Genomic DNA, 19,508 nt, shown 5'->3' on the forward strand with positions numbered 1-19,508 from the left:
CTTTTTCATTTATTTCTGACCTGATCTTTATAATTTCTTTCCTTCTGCTGGCTTTGGGGTTTTTTTGTTCTTCTTTCTCTAATTGCTTTAGGTGCAAGGTTAGGTTGTTTATTCGAGATGTTTCCTGTTTCTTGAGGTAGGCTTGTATTGCTATAAACTTCCCTCTTAGCACTGCTTTTGCTGCGTCCCATAGGTTTTGGGTCGTCGTGTCTCCGTTGTCATTTGTTTCTAGGTATTTTTTGATTTCCCCTTTGATTTCTTCAGTAATCACTTCGTTATTAAGTAATGTATTGTGTAGCCTCCGTGTGTTTGTATTTTTTACAGATCTTTTCCTGTAATTGATATCTAGTCTCATAGCGTTGTGGTCGGAAAAGATACTTGATACGATTTCAATTTTCTTAAATTTACCAAGGCTTGATTTGTGACCCAAGATATGATCTATCCTGGAGAATGTTCCATGAGCACTTGAGAAAAATGTGTATTCTGTTGTTTTTGGGTGGAATGTCCTATAAATATCAATTAAGTCCATATTGTTTAATGTATCATTTAAAGCTTGTGTTTCCTTATTTATTTTCATTTTGGATGATCTGTCCATTGGTGAAAGTGGGGTGTTAAAGTCCCCTACTATGATTGTGTTGCTGTCAATTTCCCCTTTTATGGCTGTTAGTATTTGCCTTATGTATTGAGGTGCTCCTATGTTGGGTGCATAAATATTTACAATTGTTATACCTTCCTCTTGGATCGATCCCTTGATCATTATATAGTATCCTTCTTTGTCTCTTGTAATAGTCTTTATTTTAAAGTCTATTTTGTCTGATATGAGAATTGCTACTCCAGCTTTCTTTTGATTTCCATTTGCATGGAATATCTTTTTCCATCCCCTCACTTTCAATCTGTATGTGTCTCTAGGTCTGAAATGGGTCTCTTGTAGACAGCATATATATGGGTCTTGTTTTTGTATCCATTCAGCCAGCCTGTGTCTTTTGGTGGGAGCATTTAATCCATTTACATTCAAGGTAATTATCGATATGTATGTTCCTATTCCCATTTTCTTAAATGTATTGGGTTTGTTATTGTAGGTGTTTTCCTTCTCTTGTGTTTCTTGCCTAGAGAATTTCCTTTAGCATTTGTTGTAAAGCTGGTTTGGTGGTGCTGAACTCTCTCAGCTTTTGCTTGTCTGTAAAGGTTTTAATTTCTCCATCAAATCTGAATGAGATCCTTGCTGGGTAGAGTAATCTTGGTTGTAGGTTTTTCTCCTTCATCACTTTAAGTATATCCTGCCACTCCCTTCTGGCTTGCAGAGTTTCTGCTGATAGATCAGATGTTAACCTTATGGGGATTCCCTTGTGTGTTATTTGTTTTTTTCCCCTTGCTGCCTTTAATATGTTTTCCTTATATTTAATTTTTGACAGTTTGATTAATATGTGTCTTGGCGTGTTCCTCCTTGGGTTTATCCTGTATGGGACTCTCTGTGCTTCCAGGACTTGATTAACTATTTCCTTTCCCATATTAGGGAAGTTTTCAACTATAATCTCTTCAAAAATTTTCTCAGTCCCTTTCTTTTTCTCTTCTTCTTCTGGTACCCCTATAATTCGAATGTTGGAGCGTTTAATGTTGTCCCAGAGGTCCCTGAGACTGTCCTCAGTTCTTTTCATTCTTTTTTCTTTATCCTGCTCTGTAGTAGTTATTTCCACCATTTTATCTTCCAGGTCACTTATCCTTTCTTCTGCCTCAGTTATTCTACTATTGATCCTATCTAGAGTATGTTTAATTTCATTTATTGTGTTCTTCATCATTGCTTGGTTCCTCTTTAGTTCTTCTACATCCTTGTTAAATGTTTCTTGCATTTTGTCTATTCTATTTCCAAGATTTTGGATCATCCTTACTATCATTATTCTGAATTCTTTTTCAGGTAGACTACCTATTTCCTCTTCATTTGTTAAGTCCAGTGTGTTTTGAGCCTGCTCCTTCATCTGCTGTGTGTTTTTCTGTCATCTCATTTTGCCTGTCTTACTGTGTTTGGGGTCTCCTTTTCACAGGCTGCAGGTTCGTAGTTCCCGTTGTTTTTGGTATCTGTCCCCAGTGGCTAAGGTTGGTTCAGTGGGTTGTGTAGGCTTCCTGGTGGAGGGAACTAGTGCCTGAGTTCTGGTGGCTGAGGCTAGATCTTGTCTTTCTGGTGGGCACGTCCACGTCTGGTGGTGTATTTTGGGGAGTTTGTGGCCTTATTATGATTTTAGGCAGCCTCTCTGCTAATGGATGGGGTTGTGTTCCTGTCTAGCTAGTTGTTTGGCATAGGGTGTCCAGCACTGTAGCTTGCTGGTCGTTGGGTGAAGCTGGGTCTTGATGTTGAGATGGAGATCTCTGGGAGATTTTTGCCGTTTGGTATTACGTGGAGCTGGGAGGTCTCTTGTGGACCAGTGTTCTGAAGTTGGCTCTCCCACCTCAGAGGCACGGCCCTGATGCCTGGCTGGAGCACCAAGAGCCTTTCGTCCACACAGCTCAGAGTAAAAGGGAGAAAAAATAGAAAGAAAGAAAGAAAGAGGCTATAATATAGTGAAGTAAAATAAAGCTATTGTAAAGCAAAGCTATACAGACAAAATCTCACCCAGAAGCATATACATATACACTCACAAAAAAAAAAAAAAAGGAAAAGGGGAAAAATTAATATCTCCTGCTCCCAAAGTCCACCTCCTGAATTTGGGATGATTCGTTGTCTATTCAGGTATTCAACAGATGCAGGCACATCAAGTTGTTTGTGGAGTTGTAATCCGCTGCTTCTGAGGCTGCTGGGAGAGATTTCCCCTTCTCTTCCCTGTTCGCACAGCTCCTGGGGTTCAGCTTTGGATTTGGACCCTCCTCTGCGTGTAGGTCGCCTGAGGGCGTCTGTTCCCCGCCCAGACAGGACGGGGTTAAAGGAGCAGCTGCTTCGGGGGCTCTGGCTCACCCAGGCCGCGGGGAGGGAGGGGTACAGAGGAGGCGGGGCGAGCCTGCGGCGGCCGAGGCCGGCGTGACGTTGCACCAGCCTGAGGCACGCAGTGCGTTCTCCCGGGGATGTTGTCCCCGGATCCCGGGACCCTGGCAGTGGCGGGCTGCACAGGCTACCGGGAGAGGCGGTGTGGAGAGTGACCTGTGCTCACACACAGGCTTTTTGGAGGCGGCAGCAGCAGCCCCAGCGTCTCACGCCCGTCTCTGGGATCCGCGCTGATCGCCGCGGCTCGCGCCCTTCTCTGGAGTTCGTTTAGGCGGCGCTCTGAATCCGCTCTCCTTGCGCGCAGCGAAACTAAGAGGCAAGAAAAAGTCTTTTGCCTCTTCGGCAGCTGCAGACCTTTTCCCGGTCTCCCTCCCGGCTAGCTGTGGTGCACTAAACCCTTCAGGCTGTGTTCACGCCGCCAGCCCCAGTCCTCTCCCTGCGATCCGACCGAAGCCGAGCCTCAGCTCCCAGCCCCGCCCGCCCCGGCGGGTGAGCAGACAAGCCTCTCGGGCTGGTGAGCGCTGCTCGGCGCCGAGCCTCTGTGCGGGAGTCTCTCCGTTTTTCCCTCTGCGCCCCTGTTGCTGTGAGATCCGCGCTGATAGCCGCGGCTCGCGCCCTTCTCTGGAGTTCGTTTAGGCGGCGCTCTGAATCCCCTCTCCTTGCCCGCCGCGAAACAAAGAGGCAAGAAAAAGTCTCTTGCCTCTTCGGCAGCTGCAGACTTTTTCCCGGACTCACTTCCGGCTACCTGTGGTGCACTAAACCCTTCAGGCTGTGTTCACGCCGCCAGCCCCAGTCCTCTCCCTGCGATCCAACCGAAGCCCGAGCCTCAGCTCCCAGCCCCGCCCGCCCCGGCGGGGAAGCAGACAAGCCTCTCGGGCTGGTGAGTGCTGCTCGACGCCGAGCCTCTGTGCGGGAACCTCTCCGCTTTGCCCTCCGCACCCCTGTGGCTGCACTCTCCTCCGTGGCTCCAAAGCTTCCCCCCTCCACCATCCGCAGTCTCCGCCCGCGAAGGGGCTTCCTAGTGCGTGGAAACCTTTCCTCCTTCACAGCTCCCTCCCACTGGTGCAGGTGCCGTCCTTATTCTTTTGTCTCTGTTATTTCTTTTTTCTTTTGCCCTACCCAAGTACGGGGGGAGTTTCTTGCCTTTTTGGAGGTCGGACGTTTTCTGCCAGCGTTCAGTGGGTGTTCTGTAGGAGCATTCCCACGTGTAGATGTATTTCTACTGTATCTGTGGGAAAGAAGGTGATCTCCGCGTCTTACTCTTCCGCCATCTTCTCCCTCCTCCTCAACAACTTTTTTATGCTGTGTACACTTGAGTGTAGAAAACATTGTAATAAATATAGAATGAGGGATCTGGAAGGAATTTTCCATAATTGTGGAAGCTGAGGCCCCAGAAAAATGAATACATGCACTATCTTGGGTTTGTATAATGTTTTACTGTTTACAAAAGGGCTTTCCTGTTCATCATGATATTTGATCCTCTTACCAACTCCCCATATGGAAACAGAGGTAGGCAGTATTATTTCCACTGTACAGATGAGGAAACTGAGGTTCCCAGAGGTTGACTTTCCCAACAGCCAGTGCACTCATTGTCTTAGGGGCATTGGCATGGCAAGCCTTATACCGCATTGGCACCAACAGTCTTGTGGTTGGATTTCAGGTGTGGTGAGGAGACGGTTGAGATGTAAGATAATTCCTCAAATTGCAGTACTTGGAGAGGCTGGCTATTTTGCACAAGCTGACAGCCAGCTCTGGTTCAGGTACTCTCCTGACTTCACTTAACCAGGTTTAAATTGGCTCCTGGCCCTGGGTTTCCCAGGCATGGAAATGGCACCATCACTGCTTGAAGCAGAGGAGCAAGTGGAGCTCCTGGCACTCAGACAGCATTGCCCTCCCACACCTGAGCAGGTTGGAGGCTGGGTCGGTTCTCCCCAGTGTCTGCGCTTCACATGCTGGAGCCAACTTCTCTTCACGCTTTCCTTCGCCCTTCCCTTAATTCTGTGCCATGGAATCAGAAATGTCTGTTTCCGGGGCTTCCCTGGTGGCGCAGTGGTTGAGAATCTGCCTGCCAATGCAGGGGACACGGGTTCGAGCCCTGGTCTGGGAAGATCCCACATGCCACGGAGCAACTAGGTCCGTGAGCCACAACTACTGAGCCTGCGCGTCTGGAGCCTGTGCTCCGCAACAAGAGAGGCCGCGATAGTGAGAGGCCCACGCACCGCGATGAAGAGTGGCCCCCGCTCGCCGCAACTAGAGGAAAGCCCTCGCACAGAAACGAAGACCCAACACGCAAAAATAAATAAATAAATAAATAAATAAATAAATAAAAGAAATGTCTGTTTCCTAACTTCATCTCTTTTGCCTCCAAGGAGGCTGAGTAAAATGGCAAGAAAGTCAGAGTTGGTCGAGGTCAATACAATGACCCAGGTGCTGTGCTCCTGACATTGGTACAGAGGCAAGTGGTACTTTGAGTTCACTCTTGAGGACCACACAGCTCAGTGGGATGGTTGGTCAGCCACATAGCAAAGTAAGTGAGTTAGGAATTGCATTTGGCTTCAAGTAACAGAGAATCAAAGCAACAGAGTTTAAACAACTCTTTTTTTTCTTCCACATTCCGTGAAGTTTGGAGCTGGATGGCCCAAGGCTGGTCTGGTTGCTCTGTCAACATGGTGTCACCATGATCCCAGGTTCCTTCTTTTCTTCTGATCCTTTTTTTTTTTTTTTTTTTCCGTAGGATTGCTTCATGGTCAAAAGATGGCTGTTGGAGATCCAGTCTGCGTGTCTCAAACAGGAAGAAGGAGAAAGGACCAAATGCAAATGGTACATAATAGCAGAGTATACCCTCTTTGAATGATTTCCTGGAAGCCCCACACCAAGGTATTGACTTACGTTTCCTCAGCTACCCTATTTGCAGAGGTGTCTGGGAGAGGTTTTGTTTATCTTATTTGTTTTCTTAAATTGGACACATTGTTATCTCTGACAATACAGTCTTTGATATTACGAAAGAGGAGGAGAAGGGGTGTTGGGTAGATCGCTAGCAGCCTCAGCTAATCTGGGCAATTTCAGTGCGGTGGTGCATTCCATGCATTCTGCTCAATGTGTGGTTTAGCTAAATAATGAAAACACTCTAGGCCTCAGTTTTCTCACCTTTAAAATGGACATAATAACACCTACCTTGTAGTGACTAAATTTTATAGGACTTATGAAAGTTCAATGAGAAGGTGTACGTCAATGTCCTAGAGCTATGGAGGTATACTGTAAGTGCCCAATAAGTGTTAGTTGTGATGGTGAATACAGCAGATGGTGATGATCCACATCCTGAACGCAGTCTACCTGGGTTGTATCCCACCTGCAGCACTTTCTGCTCAGCCGTGGGTGCATTACTATGATTCAGTTTCTTCAATGGTAAAATAGTAGGATGAGAGAATCTGCCTCTTTAAAATGCTCTCATATTGCGATGATCTGTGTAATGAGCTTAACAGAGTGTGTGGTGTATTACAGGTACTCAAAGAATGCTGCTCATTAAGATTGGAAGCACGGAGGAGGGGAGTGTGAGGCTCAGCGAGGTGCAGTCGGAGGAGGCTTCCCGGGCGAGCGGTATCTGGGTTGTATTCAGGCCAAGGGGGGAGCCGGTAAAGAAGGTGGGGAGGGTGTCACAAGCAGAGGGAGCGGCACGCAGGTGTGAAAGCTCGTGGTGTGTGCTCAGAGCTCATGGTGAGAAACGTCTGGTGAGTCTGGGCCCCAAGGTCAAGGTAGGAAGCAGGACAGGCTGAGGTGGAGAGGAAGGCAGTGTTTGGGACTTGGACAGCTTGTGTGCCATGATGAGGAGCCCGCAGCCCTGCCGCCCCATCTCCTGGGGATGGTTTCTGAGGGTGGATGTGATCACATTCACAGACAGGGAATTAGCTGATCTGAACAATGCTTGGATTATTGGCATCTGTCAGCTGCTACCTGTTAACCAAAGGCCCAAGGCTCAAACTCTGCCAGGCTCCTCTGGGAACAGGCCAAGAATCAAATAATGATGGCCACTTTGGCAGAAAGGGAATGCTAATAGCTGGAGGCTGATCTTATGACTGGAAGAAAGGAAGGCTGTTGTAGGTTTTCATAGGGATAGAAAAACAAGTTCACGCTAGGTTTCTACAGGGCTTTATTCCCCATTAGCAGATAAGAACAGATTTGTTTATCAGATTCTCCTAGAAATTAAGGTGTTAAGGCAGCTGAAGAGGTAAATTCTGAGGTGAGAGGAGGAGGAGGTGCTGGGGAGACAGGGGTACATTATAGTTAAGGGACGACAGGGACAGCGAAGGGCCAGCTGGGGCCTCAGCAGGGAGGTTGAGTAGAAAGAGCTCTTGACACAAGTTCAAAGTCTTGGGGCCACCTCTGACCCCAAGTTCCCAGAAACAACATACAGTGTTCTGTAAAACATGGATGATAACACTTGCTCGACTGGCCTGACCAGGCTGTTTGATCAAATGAGAAAATATACGTCTGCAAAGACACTTTGTGAGGGGCACCTTGAATAAAATCCAACCTCCGCCTCAATCTCCCAGGCCTTCTGACGGATTATAGGACACACCAGCCTCTTTCCCACCTTTGTCCACATGTTCCTTTTTCTGCCTAGAACATTCTTCTGCCAGTTCTTTCTACAGTTCATCTCAGTTTATATGCCACTTCCTCAGAAAGGCCTTCCCTGCCCTATTGAAAACACGCACTCCCCTCTGACCCTCTCCTGCCCAAGATAGCTTGTGGTTAAGGACTCAGGCTCTGAAGCAAGTCTCTGGGGTTCAAGTTCAGCTCTGACACATACCAGCTGTGTGACCTTGGGCAGTCACCCAAACTCCTTGTGCTTCTGTTTCCACATGTGTAAGATGAAGATCATAATATTTATCTCACAAAGTGGTAGAGACAAAGATGACTTCATTAGGTGTCAGCTATTATTACTGTTCATCAGAGTGCTCTATTTCCTTTCTAGAACTAACCATGTCTGTAATTAATTTGTCTGTATATGTTTATTATCCAACACTCACCCTTTTCCATAATGGGCTCCCCATGAGGGCAGCGATCATGTCTTGCTGATCCATTCTTATATACCATGTGTATAGCACAGTATAGCCTGGAACCTAGAAGATGCTCAAGAAATAGTTGTTGGATGAGGAATGTACTGAATGAGCATTTCCCAGAACCAAGCCCTGGGGTGACCCAGGCAGTCCCGGGACCAGCCAAGGAAGTGGTCAGATGGCCCTGCTTTGCATTTCATTCTCCCCTTGGTAGGGCTTTCACTTATGTAATGGAACAGCAGTGAAATCCCACGATACCTAAGTACTTCCCCTCCAGCCAGCCCAGTATACGACCACAAAAAGGGGGAAGAAAAAGTAAGAGAAAGAGAAGAGCTCCAAACTGCATGCTTCTTGGGACAGAAAAATGAGCTCTGTTTTCTCCCAGAGTCATGTGAGGGCACAGTGGCAGATGGGGGGGAATGTTTTACTGAGCTTCAGAGCAACCAAGCAGTGAAGAATCAAGGGCCCCAGCCTGAGTGTCAGCAGTTGAGGCTTTTTCCACCTCTGCACCTAACTTGCTGTGCAACCTTCATCAAGTGACTTTCCCTCTCTGGGTCTCCTAAATGTCCTCATCTGCAAATTGAAGAGATTGGAATAAATGATTAAGGTAGAGCCGTCATGCAGTCCTGGTTTTGCCTATAGATCTGGTATAATAATTAACAATAACCTCTTTCATTCTCTAAGTGACCTGTACTAGGTGATAAATTATAAAATCAGTTTGATTCAAATCACTCCGTTTCCATTTTTTGGATATGATAAACAATACTGCAGTGAAGTTCCTCATACATTCCTTTATTCAACAAATATTTGATAAGCACCTGTTATGTACAAGGTATGGTTCTATGCTCTGGGGATACTGGAGGAATAAGATAGATAAGATAACTGTGGAAAATACATTCTTGTGAGGGAGATAGATAATAAACGAGAAAACAACAACAACAAAATAAATTTTAGCTAGTTATGAAGAAAATAAAGGAGAACAATGTGCTAGATAGTGATAGGAGGTGCTACTTTATAAAGTGTGGCGGGGGAAGGTCTCTTTGAAGAGGTCACATTTGAGCTGAGACCTGAATGATAAGAAGGAGCCAGTTATGCAAAGTCCCAGGGAGAATGTACAGCAAATGCAAAGACCCTGAGGTAGGAACAGCTCTTTGTGTTTGAAGAGTAGAAACAGAGACAGTATGACTAAAGTACAGCAAGTGGTTGGAAATGAGGTTAGACATATAGGCAGGGGCCAGATCATATAGGGTCAAGGAGTTTGAGTTTTATTCTTAGTGCAGAATATCTGGTTGTATTTTAATCACTGGAAAATCATAGAATAAAACTAGCTCTATGTAGAATGGACTGTGAGCAAAAAACTTCATGTATCTGGTTAGCTACAGCACAGAAAGCCGTAACTTCACCCTAGGCTGTGTGGCACCCCGGGAGAGAATGAACAGCAGAGTCAGAGAGATCTGTGTTCAAATTCCAGCTCCATTGGTATATATCCAAAAGAAGTGAAAGTGGCGTCTTGAAGAGATATTTGTATGTCCATGTTCATAGCAACATTATTCACAATAGCCACGAGATGGAAACAACCCAAGTGTCCATTCATGAATGAGTGGATAAACAAAACGTAGTATATAAATACAATGGAATATTATTCAGACTTGAAAAAGGAAGGAAATTCTGACACATGTTAAGGAAGGAAATTCTGACACATGTTACAATATGGATGACCCTTGTGGGTATTATGCTAAGTGCAATAAGCCAGATACAAAAAAACAAATACTTTAAAGTTCCACTTACATGAGGTACCTAAAATAGTCAGATTCAGAGAGACGGAAAGTAGAACGGTGGTTGCCAAGGGCTAGGAAGAGGTGGGAATGGGGAGTTGTTTAATGGGCATGGAGTTTCAGTTTTGCAAGATGAAAAAGAATTCTGGAGATTGGCTGCACAGTAATGTGCATGTACTTAATACTACTGAACTGTATACTTAAAAATGGTAAAAGATAGTAAATTTTATGTTATTTGTGTTTTACTATAATTAAAAAAAGGTTTTAAAAAAAAAAAAAGGTTTTAAATTCCAGCTCCATCACATACGGGCAGTGTGATTTGGCTGTTAATCTCTCTGAGCCTCAGTTTTTGCATATGTAAAAGGGTGACAGTAATACCTCCTAGCTCTTGTGTAGACAGGCTCAGATGCTGTCTATTCCAATATTCCACTGCACAATTTGGAATCTCAGGCTTCCCAGCCTTCCCAGGCAGCTAAAAGACCCTTTCAGTGAATCTTGATTGAGTTGCCCTTGTACCTAATACACAGTAGATGCTCAATGAACATTTGTTGATTGACTTGCTGACTGGATCCGCTTGTGTAGTAGACATGATCTAGAAGGAGCCATATGTGTAGAGAACTATGTACCTGGTACCTAGTTGGCATTCCATAAATATTTATGGAACAGGTGAATGAACAAAGTGGATGACACATCTGGCCACGAATTGTAAAACAATCTGCCTGTTCCAAAATATATGAGAGATTTTTTTTTCCTATCTGGTACCATAATAGTTGCTTCAGAAAGCAAACTAACTGAAAGCCCTGCTGACTGAGTCTCATATTAACATCTGTATTAGTTTTCTATTGCTAGAAAATAACTTCCACAAATATAGCGGTTTAAACAACACCAATTTATTACCTTACAGTTCTGTAGGTCAGACTTTTGACATGGGTCTCAGCAGGGTAAAATCAAGGTGTCAGCAGAGCTGTGTTCATTACTGGAGGTTCTAGGGGAAGGATCTGTTTCCTTGCACATTTGGATTGTTTGCAAAATTCAGTTTCTTGTGGTTGTAGGACTGAGATGCTGTTTCCTTGCTGGCTGTCATTGAGGACTATTCCCAGCTTCTAGAGCCACTCACATTCCTTGACTTGTGTCCACTTCCTCCATCTTGAAAGTCAGCAACTCTTCTTCTTCCCTCTCATCTTTCTGACCCAGCACAGAAAGGTTCTCCATCTTTAAGGAGCCAAGTAATTAGATTAGGTTCACCTGGATAATCCAGGATACTCCTCCCATCTCAAGGTCCTTAACCTTAATCCCACTCATGAAATCCCCTGGAAAAATTGAAAGATTCTGGGGTTAAGTCATGAATATCTTTGGAGGGTTATTACTCTGTCTACCACTGCATCCAGTATCACTTTGGAAGGATTGGCTTCTCAGAGCAGGTAATTTTCTCTCAGCAAAGAGCTATGGGAAATGAGGCCAGTGGAAGGGAATTTTGGATAAAGGGAAGAGAGATGAGGCATTGACCATAAATGTGTTAGCAGGCCTGCGAGGGATGCTACAGAAAGAGGTTCTTGGCTTCATGGAATCCAGGTTGCTCAAAGAAGAAAGAAATACTTAACAAATGCCAGAAAGTTAAACTTTGTGTGTCTTATAGTTTCCTTTCTGATTCTGATCTGTTCTGCCAAGGAGGAAGTAATCTTCACCTGCCATGAATAACCGTTAGTACCTTGCCCCATGATTTTAATTTGTTAATTGATGGGTTGTTATTGGTTCATTGCTACCAATAATTGAAGGATGTTTTCTTTGCTGGCTTGGTGAAGCTTCCAGATGTTATCAGAACAGGCATGACTTTGGCTCACCCAGCTCATGGCATTGGCTCTGAATGCTGTCATGGCTCCGATAGTGGGTTCAGCCACTAATCAAGGACCTGGTGGTGTGTGACACAGACCTTTACGTCATTTCTGGATCTTCCTCTCCACAGAGTCCAGTAAGTTATTTTGCTAAGATGCTGTCTGTTTCGAGTCTTTTTCTTTTTCTTTCTTTCTGTCTCTTTGCCATCCTCCTTTCTCCCTCCTTCCTCTATTCTTTTCTTTCTAGTTTTCTGTTGTTTTAGGATCAAAATAATGGAAAAGAACAGAAACCAATTCAACTCAGGAAATAATCCAAAGGTGTAAGAAGGACTGTGCAGGGGCTTCCCTTCGCAGTGGTTAAGAATCCGCCTGCCAATGCAAAGGACACAGGTTCGAGCCCTGGCCCAGGAAGATCCCACATGCTGCGGAGCAACTAAGCCCGTACGCCACAACTACTGAGCCTGAGCTCTAGAGCCTGGAAGCCACAACTACTGAAGCCTGCGTGCCTAGAGCCCGTGCTCCGCAGCAACAGAAGCCACGACAATGAGAAGCCCGCGCACCGCAACGAAGAGTAGCCCCTGCTCACCGCAACTAGAGAAAGCCTGCACACAGCAACAAAGACCCAACACAGCCAAAAATAAATAAATAAACAAATAAATTTATTTAAAAAAAAGGAGTGGGCTTCCCTGGTGGCGCAGTGGTTGAGCGTCTGCCTGCCAATGCAGGGGACACGGGTTCGAGCCCTGGTCTGGGAAGATCCCACATGCCACGGAGCAACTAGGCCCGTGAGCCACAATTGCTGAGCCCGCACGTCTGGAGCTTGTGCTCCGCAACAAGAGAGGCCGCGACAGTGAGAGGCCCGTGCACCGCGATGAAGAGTGGCCCCCACTTGCCGTAACTAGAGAAAGCCCTCGCACAGAAACGAAGACGCAACACAGCCATAAATAAATAAATGGATCATCACATTAAAAAAAAAACCATAAAAAAAAAAGTGTGCAAAGTTGTTGTGCGGTGGTTTGATATGATATCAAATCCACTTGCTTATGACAAAAATGAAATTGTTTTTAAGAGGGAAGTTGTTTTGATATAAGAATGAAGTTGTCTTTATAAGTAAAGTTGTTTTGATATGAAGAAGCTGCATCAGGATGACATCTCTCGACATCTGTGGCTGCCGATAAGCCCTCAGTAGCTCAGTTGCCCAGGGGCGCCACTGGGGGCTTAGCAATAATATGAAGAAGCATCTATGGCCAGGGGACCTTTAGACTATAAATACCCAGAGTTTGTGAGGACAATCTGAGAATTTAGGTCTGGGCAGGGTGACCCTTTGCTGACCTAAGCAGCTCTCTGAAGACCCTGGGGCATTAGTTACTGTGTGGGTAACGGGGTAAGGGCAGTGGGGAAAGCGGTGCAGCACCTCTCTCAGGAGATCATCTTGCTTGTCAACACCAGCGTCTTGGTTCCCTAGCAACGTGCTCCAGCAACAGGGAACTTGCGTTTTGCTGGTAGCTGGATGTCAGGCTCTCAGTTGGTTAAGCTGACTCTCCCAGGAACCAACTCATGTAGAAAGGCACACCTCAATTAAATTGGGACTTCATTCCTTACATCTCCTCTTGCCTGGAACAATAGTGTAATTGATCTATTATTGATTTGGAGTATGTTATTTCTTTATTGGCTTATTAAGAGACATTATCCTGTATGCTATTAGCTTGTGAAATTATTATAATTCCTGCAGTGAACCTGTATTGACAAGACAGTCTCAGACTGTGAGCATAATTTCCCCCCCAAAAAACAAAGTTTACTGCTGTAATCTTCCCTGTTCTGATAAAAGGAGTTTACAGCAAAGGAATATATTTCCTGGTTCTCTCTGGGGGAATGAGGCAATAAGAGGCTGAAGTACCACTGCCTTGGGGAGTGGGTGGCAGTTTGCTGCCTGTTGATGTAATGCAAACTAAGGCCAGAGGGAGGAAATGGCCACTTCTGAGGCCACAGGTGGTTATAGATTTCAGGTAAAGTGCGGTTGTCATTCTCCCACATGTCGTCCTGGAGAGGGATGGTGGGGAGATTCTTGCTCACAGTTTGTTCCCAGAGAAGGTATGCGTTGGGCTTGGACCTTCTAGACGCTGCACAGTGGGAAGCCAGAGTCTCATCGAGTGTTAACAGAGGTCACAGCTCTTGGGAACAGAGGTTGTGACACAGAGGAAACTCCCCCCTCCTTCCCTGACCACACCCTGGCTTCTCTCACCCAGTCACACAAATCATTCCAACAGAGGCAGCTCTGGGCAGGACATTTGGAAAAGGCATTAGAGGGGTTGAAACCATTGCTGTGGTGTCTTCAAGCATACTCCTTGGGAAACCCAAAGGAAAAAGAGATAGTGGAGCCAAGAAAAGCTACTAGAACTTTCTTCGGCTTGAAGTATTTTATATATTTGAATCATAATAACCAAATTAATATTAAGGATTATAATATGACTGTTGAGGCACAGTTATGTGCTAATCATGGTTTTACATGGATTATCTTTAGTCATTACACTAACTCTGCAAGGTAGGCATTATCTATATCCTACAGATATCGAAGTTGGGAAAGAGAGAGATTAGGAGAAATGTCAAAGACCACAGAGCATGTGTGGTGGGGCTGAGATTCAAGTTCAGGTTCATTGATTTTAAAGTTTATTTTCCCCTTCCTTCCTTCCTTCCTCCCTCCCTCCTTCCCTCCCTCCCTCCCTTCCTTCCTTCCCTCTCTCCCTCTTCCCTCCCTCCCTCTCTCCCTCCCTTCCTTTCTTCATCTTCTATTTTCTTTTTGCCATGCTTGCTTCATATCTTCTTTTAAAAGAAAAAAAATGTCACACACTTAGTGGAGTTCCCTTTGTGTCCCTCCCCTGTCTCATCCCCCTGCCTTCCTATCTAGAGGCAACCTCTCAACTGACCTTAGTGAATGTCACTTCAGTCCTTCATTATGTATGTCCATGGCCATAAATGTTATATAGTATGGTGTGTTTTAAAATTTTACGTATATGAAAAAGGGCTAAAAGTATTTATTTACACAGAAAGAAATACAAATGGCTATTAACTATACGAAGAGATTCACTGTCTCATTCATCAAGAGAGCAATACAAATTAAATCACATTGAGATATTTTTTAAACCTGTCAAGTTGGTCAGTACAGGCACTCAAGATTTGGTAAAACTGCATAGAAGAGGTTGTGGGGAAAGGGGCACTCAGACTGATCGTGCGTGAGTGAATTGGTATAATCTCTATAAATGGTAATTTGACAATCTCTATCATTAAAGCAAATGCAGAAAATTACAAAGGAAATTCCATTTCTGGGAATTTGTCTTTAGATACATTTGTGCTTGTTCGAAAGCACATGTGTTTAAGGTTATTCATTGAAGTATTGCTTGTAATAAAAAAGACTAGAAAAAATCCACATATCTATCAATAGGGGACTGGTTGAATAAATTATGGGGCATCCCCTTAATGGAATCCTCTGCAGTTCTAAAAAAGAATGAAGACACTCTCTATGATAATATGGAAATTTCTCTAATACATATTAAGTGAAAACAAAAAAAGTGCAGAAGAATGTGTATAGTATGCTACCTTTTGTGCAGCAAAGGGGAAAATGAGCCTGCTTATCCACTGGTTTTTGTATGTGCATAAAGAAAGTCTGAAAGTTTACATACAAAAAACTAAAAACAATTTTGCATGTGGGAGGAAAGAGGGGTGAGAGGAGGGAAGGAAGATATTTAAATGAATTCCTTAAAGATTTTTTTGAACAGTGTGGATGGACTATGTTACCTATTCCAAAAATTAAATTAAAAAGTTAGAGTGGTGTCATACAGTACATGTCATTCTGCCACTAACCTTTTCCAGTTTGCTTTATGTTTTCGAGGCCTATCCATGTGGTCATGACCTTAATCTTTCCATTAATTATGCTGCCTTGAACTGTAGGATCTTACAACTGAAAACACTCCTTGGGATTACCCAGCTCTCAACTTTCACATTACAAGAAAGAAAACTGAAGGTGCAAAAATGGCAGGTAGTTGGCCCAGCAGATTTGGGGCAGAATTGGGGTTGACCTCAGATCTTCCCACCCTGACTGGGAGTCTGGCTGCCTATCTACCCCCTCGCCCAGTGCCAAAAACACCTCCCGATTCTAAAAGGTTAGTAACTTTATGTGTTATCCTTTCCTAGGGACATCTGCCTTTAAAAAACAAAGCAAAGATAAGCAACAACATTCAACAACAAACTGAGTGGTCACCATTTTATGCAATAGGGATTATTCTGCCCTCAGAAGTCAGAGAGAGATGCTTTGGGGTGAGGGGAATGGTTGGCAGAAACGCTAACAGTGGTGGTGTTGGCAGCCAGGGCTGGAGTAAACTTTCTAGTATCTCCTCTCCCTTCTCCTCCAAAATAAGTAAATAGGAAAAGAAAAGGCAAATATAAACAAAAAGCAACTAGGTCATCATAAGATAGGTTCTGCCTTCAGCTCAGGAAGGAACTAATTAGTGGTTTGAATTGGTGATGGTATTGTTGCAAATATTGTTAAGGTAACAGAATGTTATTAGATTTTTTGTTGCCATAGAGACAGTCAAAGCACTAATAAGCCCCTTGCCCTGCCCCTCATAGCGAAGGAGACCTCTGCTGGTCAAGTCCTCTGGTCCATTCCTCTGCCATTAGGCAGGACCCCATTACCATCCTGACAGGTGAGGACCTTTTAGGATTTATCTAGATAAATGACTTCAGACCTTCTGGAGTTGTTATAGTCAAGCATTGTGTCAGAAGTGGTTAGGATACAAAACCATATAAGATACGTACTTTCACCTCAAATTAAATGGCATGGATGGGTACCTCCCAAAATTTTATATCAAAATATTTGTAACAGTGGAGGAGCAGCAACAATGTGAAGCAGCCCTTCCCAAGCTTGGAATTTTGGTCACATTTGGGATTTTCACATACTATTTCATGCAAATGCTGGAATCCACTTCTTAATATAAATATGTTGCTTTAATGTCCACATTTACATTCTATTAACCATTTTTTCTCCCCAGTCTTCTAGTAAAATCGATGCTCCAAGAAGATAACCTGTGTTGACCAGTGACTTTGGATATCTTATGTGTGGATCCCAGCCTGGAGCTTTGTGTACTCAAGTTTGAGAAGCATGGATTAGCCAGGAGTTGGCAAACATTTTTTTTTTTGTAAAGAGCCAGACAATAAACATTTAGGCTTTGTGAGCCATACTGTTTCTGTTACAAATACTCAACCCTGTCTTGTAGTGTATCAAGAGCAGCCATAGACAATATACAAATGAATTGGATGGCTGTGTTCCAATAAAACTTTATTTACAAAACAAACAGATTTGGCCCATGGCCTGGATTTGGCCTGCAGGCTGTAGTTTACCAACTCCTGGGTTCGACAATAAATGCCCAAGAGATTATAAAAGGAAAATATTTTCAGCTGGGACAAATAAGAAAGAAGAGTGGGAGTAGAAATTCCATTGATCATTGAAGGCTACACAGTATTTCAAAGAGCAGAGAGGACATGGCAGCATTATTAATAGAGGGCCAGTATAGACAAAAGCGAGTATTTTTAGGTTTACATATAGGTAGGGGACAGGGAGGACAGTAAGTAAATCAGTTTGGCTTGAGGAAGGAACTCATGTCCAAGAGAAGCATTCTAAAATATCAGGGCTGGAAGGGACTTTGCTGATTATTTGCTTCTCATTGTATTTCCCATTGATGGGGAAATCGAGGTCAAAAGAGACCCCAGATCTGGAAAGAAGCTGAAGAGTGGTGTGCCTTGAATACGAATGTAAGGGATCTCTGTTGTGCCATGTACCAGCTAGTGATGTTTCAGCATTTCATCATTTGAATGTTTATTCATTAATCAACTTCCTACATATCCTGTGACCAGATGTCCCAAGAGAATTTCCTTTGGGATGGAGTTAATTCTCATCCATTGTATACCATTGTGAACTAGCCCCATAGAGATAGTGACAAGACACACCTGGAGCAATCAACTGGACAATTGCCAAGGATCCAGAAACTTTAGCTTCTCCTCCTGCTGTCAACTTGCTCTGTAATGTGGACCAAATCCTGAGCTCTCCTCTGGTTTTCCCCTTGGTTAAACAAGAAGCACTCATCCTTGTCCTTCCATCAGAACCGGTGACCTGTTATTCTGTCACTTCTCTGCCCCTTTCTCCCACCACCAACATCAAAGTCATAAAGGACCAGAGGACCCTGGAGTGGGAGGTGCCACAACTTTGCGTGACCCCGATATTCATTCACTGATTTGTTTTCCCACTAATTATTGACCACTTCCCATGCACTGGATGCTGAGGATAAACAATGAACGAGGTAAGCAGGCTTCTGCCCTCACAGAGCTCACATTATAGTGGTATGAGATGGTGGGGAACATAATGTACAAGTCAACAAATAAAAGAATTTCAACTGGAGATAAGTGCTGTGAACAAAATTGAACAAGGTATTGTGATAATGACTAGAGGGGCTCTTTTGGCTGGTCTAGCAAGGGAAGACCTCTTTGAGGAGAGACCTGAAGGATGAGAAGAGCCACCGACGGAGCCTTCTGGCTAAAGGAAGAGCAAGGGGCAAAGGCCATGAGTGTGCACTGTTCGAGGTACAGAGGGAAGGCGTGTGTGTCTGCAGGGTGGTGGGTGAGGGGAAGATGGATGGTAGACAAAGATGAAGAGGTTGACAACATGAAATTGATGAGTTTTCATCTGGGCAATCCAGTGACTCAATCTGGTTTATATTTTTAAAAGAGCATCCAGGCTGTTACCTGGAGAATGACTTGGAGGGATTAAGAGTAGAAGTAAGATAATCAACAAGGCTTGGCCAGGTGGGAAATAATGGTGGTCTAGATCAGACAGTAGCCATGGAGACTTAGAGAAGTCACTGGATTCAGGATATATTTTGGAAGCAGAAGAAACAGGACCTGTTGAGCAATTAGACCTAGGCATTTGGGGTGGTGCTGGTGGTGGTACTAGGTGAAGGGAAAGCAGAAATTGAGGATGACCACTCAGGCTGGGGCTTGAACAGCCAGTAGGTTGTGGTATCTTTTACGTTGTTTGTTGAGACTGGAATGCTAGTTTTGGGTGGGGAGTGTGGGGAGTGTGGGCAGTCAGTTGGTCCAACATGGGTGTGCTGAGGCGAAGATGCCTGTGACACCTCCAGGTGGGGACGTGCAGTTGGCAGCTGGAGATATATTCTTTGTGTGTCTCCAGTCTTAAAGGGTTAGCATTCTCTCTAACACCCAAACAACAATCTCGTGAGACTTGATTTGCTTGACCACACATTTTATATCTCTTCCCTGGAATGTCTGGGACTCTAAAGAAGATCTGTGAATTCCATGGATCCGTCCTAGATTCTACATTTTGCCTCCACCAGACATCCTGCTCCCATCTCTGCCCAACCGTTCGCTACCATATGACTTCGATCCTCATCCTGCTTGGTCCCAGCGTGGACACATTTAAGGGACCTGATACCTAGTGCCAAAAAGCTCTTCCCATCAACAGCAAAGGCCTATTTCCCCACATTCTCACCAACATCGGGCAGTATTATTTGCCAATTTGATAGGTGATAGATGGTGACACGTTTCAATTTGTATTGCAAAGATGTGCTTTTAAACAATAAAGCACTCTCTCTGTGTAAATTGCAATACACAGAATCATTCAAGTGCTCACAATCACGATTAATTATTCAGAAATTTCAGGGTGCAGATAATAACAGTGGCTACCATTTGTTGAAATCCCTCAGTGTGCCAGGCACTGCAGTCGTGATACCTCTTTTAATCCCCATAGCATCCCAAATGTGGTACCTGTTATTATCATCTCTCATATAATGGATGAGGAAACTGAGGC

At 44.3% G+C, this 19,508-nt stretch overlaps 1 long non-coding RNA gene across 6 annotated transcripts in view; it reads left to right on the forward strand.

The window, feature by feature from the left end:
- LOC103006547 (uncharacterized) overlaps positions 1-18,723 on the forward strand; it is a 57,108-nt gene extending 38,385 nt beyond the window's left edge. For 3 of the 6 annotated variants that reach the window (XR_009007290.1, XR_450108.2, XR_009007293.1), the window contains 4 exons: positions 5,706-5,848; positions 6,473-11,772; positions 15,581-15,792; positions 16,681-18,723. This is a non-coding gene — a long non-coding RNA (uncharacterized LOC103006547). Of the gene's footprint in view, positions 1-5,705; positions 5,849-6,472; positions 11,773-11,882; positions 14,059-15,580; positions 15,793-16,680 lie in introns of those variants that run through there. The other 3 variants (XR_009007292.1, XR_009007294.1, XR_009007291.1) reach the window with 3 other exon arrangements.
- The last annotated feature ends 785 nt before the right edge of the window (positions 18,724-19,508 follow it).

Source organism: Balaenoptera acutorostrata, chromosome 2 (genome assembly GCF_949987535.1).
Source record: "Balaenoptera acutorostrata chromosome 2, mBalAcu1.1, whole genome shotgun sequence".
Lineage (NCBI taxonomy): Eukaryota > Metazoa > Chordata > Mammalia > Artiodactyla > Balaenopteridae > Balaenoptera > Balaenoptera acutorostrata.